Source organism: Castor canadensis, chromosome 5 (genome assembly GCF_047511655.1).
Source record: "Castor canadensis chromosome 5, mCasCan1.hap1v2, whole genome shotgun sequence".
NCBI classification, from domain to species: Eukaryota; Metazoa; Chordata; class Mammalia; order Rodentia; family Castoridae; genus Castor; species Castor canadensis.
This window is the reverse complement of record NC_133390.1, coordinates 61,192,798-61,202,694: the sequence shown is the minus strand read 5'-3', so window position 1 is coordinate 61,202,694 and position 9,897 is coordinate 61,192,798. Positions and strand designations below refer to the sequence as shown.

Here is a 9,897-nt window from a genome sequence, read left to right as displayed (position 1 = left end):
GAATATATAGGAACTCTGTACTTTCCACTAAATTTTGCTGTTAACCCTAAAACTGCTCTAGAAAATAAGATCTACTCAAAAATCAACTACTTTGTTACTCAAACTGTATAATCATAGCTTTAGGACATAAGGTTTTGACTTCAAGTTTTTCAAACAAGTCCTATAAAAGTTCTTTGGCTGACAAAGGAAGCTAGCTCACTGAAAAAAGTCAGTTTACTAATTACCTTTTCACCTAATCCTATTTCAAATAGATTCAGGCTAGCTGTCATTAAAATGGAACTAGAGAATGAACAAAATATGGTGTCTAGTCAATCTCTTCTGGCTTAAAACTCCATGAGGTAAAACTTTTTAACAGTGGTTTATTGTGCATGAAACTTACAGATAATAGACAGAAATCCTGTCTGTTTTTTTTTTTTCATTTTTCTTTTATTATTCATATGTGCATACAAGGCTTGGTTCATTTCTCCCCCCTGCCCCCACCGCCTCCCTTACCACCCACTCTGCCCCTGTCTGTTTTTTGAGAGAACCATAAGACTAGCTTATAATAGCTCATGAGTGTTAAAAACCAAAAGTTTGTCTTGACCCTTGCACAACCAGGAAATAGAATGATAAAGTTGTGAATTCCCTAAAAAGCATGCTTTCAAATGCCCACTTCAGCTGTGGTCATAAAAGAGGACAGTGTAGGCTCTGATGCTCTATATAGATCCCCTGCAAAAAAACATATTTACCTGAGTGCTGGGTGAGTTCCTGGCTATTACAGCTTGGACATGAAGTATGTCCCTGGTTCACTCCTTAGTAAACATCGTGCATGCTAATATCTGCTTCACAGTTTGCGTCCCAATGAACTCAATTTTCAAAAACTAGAAAGACTTTCCAGTGGACAAAAGTGTTCCAGAGCAAGCAGCTCTGGAACCTCATTTGTAAGGGGATTGATCTCAACCATCCCAATCTTCCCACCTCTTTTTAATATCATCCTGATGGTTGAGTTCCAACATAGGAATTTTGGGAGGACCTCTAAGGTCACTTTGTTAGTTTAGCTAAAATATATTTGGAGGACACAGTTCCTTCCTACCAGTTTGTATGTAACTTCTTTTTTTTAAATTTTTTATTCATTTATTCACACGTGCATACACTGTTTGGGCCATCTCTTCCCCCTGCCCCCCGCCCCCTCCCTGTATGTAACGTCTCATGGTTCGTTGACTTATTAATTACAAGGCAAGTTATATGCTCCCAATATTTCTATGATAGTGTTTAAATTTTTTATAGGGAATTTTTTACTTTTGAGTGAAGAATTACTTGCAAAAATAAAGCAAGGTAAAGGAGTCTCACCTTTAGAACAATTGATACCCTAAAATAATATTCATATTTTAAATTCTTTTATGGTAGTTATAATTCTAATTAGATATTATTTTAATAAAAATAACTTCTATGGTTTTATTATTGGTGTCCTGTTGTTCTTTGGAAGGAAGGATGTGCATGCATATTTGGGTGGCCAAAGTTGTGGTCTGTGGTAGAGACTTCTTTGTCTCTTCTTTGTTAGAAATGGACCCTAGATGTTTAGTACAGTATTTTTCCTGATTAAATAGAATACTTTGTTTCCAAGTCTTCCTTAGAGCAAATGCAGGATGTGATTAAGTCCTATGTGGTCAGTGAGTTGCAAGGGAAGATTTGGTATTGGATTCCAGAAAGTTTCCTTGAAGCCTCTCACTCATCACTGAGGGTTTCTCCTTTTGATTTTCTGCCTCTTTCTTTCAGCCAACAACTCAGACTTGATGCCTGGAGCTGAGACCATCCATCTTGGACAATGAAACCACAAGGAGGATGGATTTCAGTTAAAATAGTGAAGCAAAAAGATGGAGACAGGATTACTGCGAAGTGAGGTGCCACTAGAACAGGCCCCATACTTCCTACTTTAAAATCGTTTGTATATGTAAAATATATGTACACATAAAATATAATTTTCTACCTTTTTAAGCCATTGCTGTTTTAGATTTTTCTACTGTATACAGCTTAACTTAATACAAACTCTCAAAATCCAAATGATGCAATCCTAAAATATCCCCTTGACCTACAAGGGAAAGTTAGGATTTGCTAAATGGTGTCCTTCATACTTATCAGGTATACAGAACTTCACAGGAGGTTAATTAGGCCCAGGAACTTCAGATCTTCTTATGGCCTAGACCCATCCACACTATTTCTAAAAGAAATTCCACAAAAGTTTTATAATGACACAAGTTTCCTCTTGTATCACTCTAGAATATTTACTGAACTTTGGATATTTACTGGTAGAACGCAAAATAATATCACTTGCTGTGTGAATTTTCTGTTGCCACTGTAACAAATTACCACAAACTTTGTGGCTTAAAGCAACATATCAAAAGACTGTAGCTGTGTGGGTTTGTGTCTGGGTCTTCTATTCTAGTTTATTGGTATTCTTGTCTGTTTTTGTGCCAGTACCATGCTGTTTTTATTACTATGGCTCAGTAGTATATTTATTTATTTTGCAGTACCAGGATTTGAACTCAGAGTCCAACACTTCCAAGGCAGGCGTTCTACCACTTGAGCCACTTCACCAGCCCTGGCCCCTCATTTTGAATCTCCTCTGTGTTGAGCAACTAAAATGATTGGCACGGTTGGGGCTTCCAGGAATTTGCTCCAGCTCTGTGGCCTTTGCATGATCATCAGATGCCTATATTGTACTGGTTAGTATATATTCATGAATACACACACACACATACACACACACACACACACCCCACTTGCTAAACAAACCTCCCCATCAAAAAGACAGTTCACTCCATTTAGTTTTGTTTTGACTTACTGTTTGCTTCATTTGCATGTTCTTTTTCTTATTATAAAGCCATATAAGTAAGGAGAGGATCCACGCTTAGACTAATGTGAGTGGAGCCTGTACAGTGTAGCTCTGAAAAGCCCTGAGAAAGCCTTTCCCATCATTTGGTTCAGTTTTCTTCATAATCTTAGCTTCCTCATTTTTAGGTTAAAAGAAAGAAACTTTCCATGCTTCTGTCTGTTTTCTACGTATCTTTTACACTCTTTAATTGCTCCCAAATTGATCAATTTAATCCTGCAATTTCTATTAACTAATGTTAAGGCCTTCCTGAATCCTATGAAGTAAGTTCCTGCTGTGAAAAACAGTTACGAAGCCAATGTCCCCCCAAAACAGGCAGGAGTAGCAATACTGATCTCAGACAAAGTAGACTTCAAACTTACATTGATCAAACAAGATATAGGACACTCCATACTAGTAAAAGGTGAAATACACCAAAAGGAAATTACAATTATTGACCTATATGCACCCAACATCAATGCACCCAATTTCATCAAACATACTCTGAAGGACATAAAAACATATATAGACTCCAACACAGTGGTAGTGGGAGACATTAATACCCCCCATTACCAATAGAGAGGTCATCCAAACAAAAAAATCAATAAAGAAATTCTAGAACTAAATCACACCATAGATCAAATGGACCTAGCTGATGTCTACAGAATATTTCATCCAACTTCTGCACAATATACATTCTTCTTAGCAGCCCATGGAACCTTCTCCAAAATTGATCATATCTTAGGGCACAAAGCAAGCCTCAGCAAATTGCTGAGGCTGAGAAAATAGAAATAATACCATGCATTATATCTGACCACAATGCATTAAAACTAGAACTCAACAACAAAAGCAACAGTAAAAATCATGCTAACAGTTGGAAGCTGAACAACACATTGCTTAATAATCAATGGGTCATTGATGAAATAAAAGAGGAAAAAAAAGGTTTCTGGAAGTTAATGAAAATGAAACCATGATCTACCAGAACCTATGGGACACAGCAAAGGCAGTCCCGAGAGGAAAGTTTATAGCCATGAGTGCATATATTAAAAGGACAGAAAGATCTCAAATCAATGATCTAAATGCTACATCTCAAACTCCTAGAAAAACAAGAACAAGAAAATCCTAAAACAAGCAGGAGAGAAATAATAAAAGTAAGGACCGAAATTAATGAAATAGAAATAAAAAGAACCATACAAAGAATCAATGAAACAAAAAAGCTGGTTTTTGAAAACAATAAATAAGATTGACCCCTGGCAAATACGACTAAAATGAGGAAAGAAAAAATCCAAATCATTAAAATCAGAAATGCAAAAGGGGAGATAACAACAAACATCATGGACAATCCAGGAAATCATTAGAGACTACTTTAAGAACCTATATTCTAATAAATTTGAAATCTTGAAGAAATGGACTAATTTCTAGATACTTATGACCATCCAAAATTGAACCAAGAGGATATAAATCACCTGAATAGATCTATAACACAAAATGAAATTGAAACAGCAATCAAGAGTCTCCCCAAAAAGAAATGTCCAGGACCTGATGGATTCTCTACTGAATTCTATCAGACATTTAAAGAAGAACTGATACCAACCCTCCTTAAGCTGTTCCACAAAATAGAAAGGGAAGGAACACTGCCTAACTCATTTTATGAAGCCAGTATTACACTCATCCCAAAACCAGACAAAGACACCTCCAAAAAGGAGAATATAGGCCAGTCTCTTTAATGAACAGCAATGCAAAAATCCTCAATAAAATAATGGCAAACCGAATCCAACAACACATCAGAAAGATCATTCACCAAGACCAAGTCAGCTTCAACCAAGGGATTCAGGGGTGGTTTAACATACACAAATCTATAAATGTAATACAGCACATTAATAGAAGCAAAGAAAAAAAACACTTGATCATCTCAATAGATGCAGAAAAAGCCTTTGATAAGATCCAACACTACTTCATGATAAAAGTTTTAAGAAAACTAGAAATAGAAGAAAAGTACCTCAACATTGTAAAGGCTATAAATGACAAACCTATAGCCAACATCATACTTAATGGAGAAAAACTGAAACCATTTCCCCTAAAATCAGGAATGAGACAAGGGTGCCCACTATCCCCACTCCTATTCAACATAGTCCTGGAATTCCTAGCCAGAGCAATTAGGCAAGAAGAAGAAATAAAAGGAATACAAATAGGCAAAGAAACTGTCAAAATATCCCTATTTGCAGACGACATGATCATATGTCTTAAAGACCCAAAAAACTTTACCCAAAAACTCCTAGACACCACAAACAGCCACAGCAAGGTGGCAGGATACAAAATCAACTTACAAAAACCATTAGCTTTTCTATACACCAATAACAAACAAACTGAGAAAGAATATATGGAAACAATTCCATTTACAATAGCCTCAAAAAAAAAAAAATCAAATACCTAAGAGTAAACTTAACAAAGGATGTGAATGACCTCTACAAGGAGAACTACAAACCCCTGAGGAAAGGGATCGAGGAAGACTACAGAAGGTGGCGAGATCTCCTGTGCTCATGGATAGATAGAATCAACATAGTAAAAACGGTTATACTACCAAAAGCAATCTATACGTTTAATGCAATTCCCATCAAAATCCCAATGACATTCATCACAGAGATTGAAAAATCTACCCTAAAGTTAATCTGGAAACACAAGAGACCGAGAATAGCCAAGGCAATACTCAGCAAAAAGAGCAATGCTGGAGGTATCACAATACCTAACTTCAAACTATATTACAAAGCAATAGCAATAAAAACAGCATGGTACTGACACAAAAACAGACATGAAGACCAGTAGAATAGAATAGAGGACCTGATATGAATCCACACAGCTATGCCCTTCTTATTTTTGACAAAAGCTCCAAAAACATATGATGGAGAAAAGACAGCCTCTTCAACAAATGTTGCTGGGAAAAGTTGTCCATCTGCAAAAAAACTGAAACTAGATCCATGCTTATCACCCTATACTAGTATCAACTCAAAATGGATCAAGGATCTTAATATCAGACCTGAAACTCTGAAGTTAGTACAGGAAAGAGCAGGAATACTCTGGAAATAATAGGTATAGGTAAGGACTTCCTCAGTAGAACCCCAGCAGCTTAGCAACTAAGAGAAAGGATGGACAAAGGGGACTTCATAAAACTAAAAAGCTTCTGCACAACAAAGGAAATGGTCTCTAAACTGAGGAGACCACCCACAGAGTGGGAGAAAATATTTGCCAACTATACATCAAAGGACTGATAACCAGAATATACAGGGAACTTAAAAAACTAAACTCTCCCAAAATCAATGAACCAATAAAGAAATGGGCAACTGAACTAACAGAACTTTCTCAAAAGAAGAAATTAAAATGGCCAAAAAAACACATGAAAAATGCTCACCATCTCTGGCCATAAATGAAATGCAAATCAAAACCACACTAAGATTCCACCTCACTCCTGTTAGAATAGCCATCATTAGCAACACCACCAACAACAGGTGTTGGCAAGCATGTGGGGAAAAAGGAACTCTGGTACACTGCTGGTGGGAATGTGAGTTAGTGCAACCACTCTGGAAAAAAATATGGAGGCTTCTTAAAAGTCTAAACATAGATCTGCCATATGATCCAGCAATCCCAGTCCTGGGGATATACCCAAAAGAGTACAACACAGGTTACTCCAGAGGCACCTGCACACCCATGTTTATTGCAGCACTATTCACAATAGCTGAGTTATGGAAACAGCCAAGATGCCCCACTACTGATGAATGGATCAAGAAAATATGGTACTTGTACACAATGGAATTTTACTCAGCCACAAAGAAGAGTGAAATTTTGTCTTTTGCAAGTAAATGGATGGAATTGAAGAACATCATCCTGAGCGAGGTCAGCCAGGCTCAGATGACTAAAAATCATATGTTCTCCCTCATATGTGGACTTTAGATCTAGGGCAAATACAGCAATGTTGTTGGACTTGGATCACATGCTAAGGGAAGAGCACATATGGGAGAAATGGGGATAGGTAAGAAACCCAAAACATGAAAGTGTTTGATGTCCCTACTCCAGAGGAACTAATACAGAAACATTAAAGCGACAGAGGTCAATATGGGAAAGTGATCAGGAACTAGTAAAGAGGTCAGGTAGAGTTGAATGCATTTGGGTTGCAACACACTTGTGCATGGAAGCAATGCTAGTAATCTCTCTGTATAGCTATCCTTATCTCAACTAGAAAAATGATTTGTTTTTCTTATTATTGCTTATGTCTTCTCTTCACCAAAATTGGAGAAAAGGGCAAAACAGGTTCTGCCTGTAAGTGAGGGGGAGTTGGCGGGGGGAGAGAGAGGAGGTAGGGGGCCGGGGGGAGAAGTGTCCTAAATAATGAATGCACATATGAATAAATGAATAAAAAAAGGAAAAACAGTACTTGTTGAATAGAAAATATAATTAAAAATTTTATATTCAATATTGTCACAGCAGTGCAAATTTATTGTATTTATTGTATTAGACAGAGTCCTCCAATCTAAGCAGATGCCAAGACAGGATCCGATGTGCAAGGATTTGATTATGAGAAATTACTTTGAGAAAAAATGAGGAGGTTGGAGTGCTATTGGACTACAATGCAAAGTTAATTCTGAGCAGAAGAAAGCAGGATGTAGGTGTAGTGGAAAGATGGATCATAGCCTGCAGTGCACCGCAAGGAAAGTTGGCAAGGTCAGTGACTCTTAAGACACAGCCACTTATCAAAGGATCCCATGTCTCCCAGAAATGGGCCTGCCCAGGCATTTCTGTTGTGGGAAGGATGGCCTCAACACAAATGGAAAGACGAATTTTTAATAACTGGAATCCCTGGTTAATTACAGCCCCTGTCACTGAAGACCTTTGAGCTGTGACTCTTCTTGTCTATGCAATCCCCAGTCCTTACTGGAAGAACAATTTCATGATGTCAGATCCTAACATTTTGCTGAAATCTCAAACTACAGACACACTGAACCATGTGTGCACATCTGCAAAATGAAAAACCAAAAGAATTTGCAAAGCAATCTTGAATCCATAAGTTGGGTTTTATGAGCAAGCAATGGCATAAACACCCAGGATGGCACAAAAATGTAAGACCACAACAAATATACTTCACACAAGTGCATGGAATGTAAGAGAAACCAACTCTTTCTATTCTCATGCTTCAAAGATAAAAATAACGAAGACGTAACAACTCTTAAATTTTCTGCTTGAGGGGAAGAAAAGAACAGAAAATGCACTTATTTGAATCCTGGTTTTGTGCCAGGAACGGTGGTAGGTGGTTTCATGTACATTAACTTGAAATATACAACACTATTTATGTCTCTTATTTAATACTTATATCAGTCTTCCAGGTGGGTGTTCTAATTCCTGTTTTACAGATGGAATTTAAGAGCTTAAATAATTTGCCTAAGGTCTAACAGTGAGAAAACGATAGAAACACGATGTGCAGGAAGTTTGCCCACAGAGAAGTATGGGGAGAAGGGCCTTCTCAGATATCCTCTGAATGAATGTATATATATACACACATACATACACACACACACACACACACACACACACACTGAGGAGCAAACCCAAGGCCTTGCACATGCTGTACCACTGAGCCACCTCTTTATTTTTTCCTCTAAAACATCTTTAGTCTTCAAGGGGTTTTTTTTTTTGGTGGTACTAGGGCTTGAACTCAGGGCTTTACATTTGCTAGACAGGTGCTCTACCACTTGAGCCACATCTCCAGCCCTTTTTTCTCTGCTTACTTGAGATAGGGTCTTGCTTTTTTTCCCAGGCTGGCCTGAGCCAGGATTCTCCTTTTGTAGGCCTACCACTGACATGAGTTCTTACAAACCCTTTTGTGGGGGCTGGCCTTGAAACACAATCTTGCTGATCTCAACCCCCAAGTAACTAGGGCTTATAGGCATGAGCCACTGGCAACTGAGGCTCTTTTATACCACCTCTTTGATCAACCCTATCTACCTCACAGCATGGGAACGAATCTCTCACAATGGACATAAGGAGCCAAGGGGAGTAGATCAGCATCAAATCAGTAGCTTCACTGGCTCAGATATGGTACATTGCCTGTGATCTTTTTCTGTATCAGACTCCTATTAAGTGGCCTCCAGCTTGGCTTCCTGTCTATCTCTCCTGTCTTTCAGAGGGTTAGATCTCTTTTCTTAAGTGATAGTCTCAGTGAACAGGCCCCCTTGCAGACCCTCTGTCCTCACATCTTTAATTGTTTGTGCCCTTTACTTCTGAGGTTCCTCTGCATGGCTGATCCATCCTTGTAATGGTTTTGTGATTAAACTACCTTGACCCTGCCTTAGTCCTTTTCAATCAAAGCTTTATTATGACACTTCAGAGTCTCAATCTCTATGCAATAATGTATCCCATTAGCAAGTAGACATTTTTGACTTGCTCCACCATCATTTTTTGGCTCATCAAAACAGGACTTGATGTCTACCTTTCCCAAATGAAAATTTGCCTTTGCTTGAGAATAATTATAGATGCAATTTACTGATCATGTGGCATAACCACTGCAGTCAACCAACATAACAGAGAAGTATTATTACCATGCATATTCCACAGTACACAGAATTGAGATATGCAGCCAAGATAGATTAGGAATCAGCACCTCTGAAAAGAAGGAGGCAGAAGCAGACTGCACAGAGGATGAAATCAAACTGTTATGCAGGCCTAACATAGCCTTGACCTACTCAATTGAAAGCTCTGGACCTTTTGTAAGTTTTTCCATGTCAGGTCAAATAGCCACCACTTTAGACAGTTGATTTGTACCATTATTGGATGCAGGCTATCATGGGAAGTCACGACATTGGACAAGGTGAGTCTCATCTGAGCATACCCTAAGGGAGTTAATATCTGAAAGCTCTCTGTTGACTGCATTTCCAACAGCTAAGGGAAAGTATGTCCTGGAAGGGAGATATGTGTGGTGCATATCTGTGTCTACCCCAGACTGAAGGATTAAAAAAACCACTACAGCTACTAAGTGCCAAAGACTGATACAACTTTATCTTTTG

At 38.1% G+C, this 9,897-nt stretch overlaps 1 protein-coding gene across 1 annotated transcript in view; it reads left to right on the top strand.

Annotated features, from left to right (window-relative positions):
- Nucleotides 1-1,260: 1,260 nt before the first annotated feature.
- Nucleotides 1,261-9,897, top strand: part of Btla (B and T lymphocyte associated) — an 86,352-nt gene continuing 77,715 nt past the window's right edge. The window contains exon 1 of the mRNA XM_074073118.1: nt 1,261-2,702. The gene's annotated coding sequence lies outside the window, so the exon portion shown is untranslated. The remainder of the gene's footprint in view (nt 2,703-9,897) is intronic.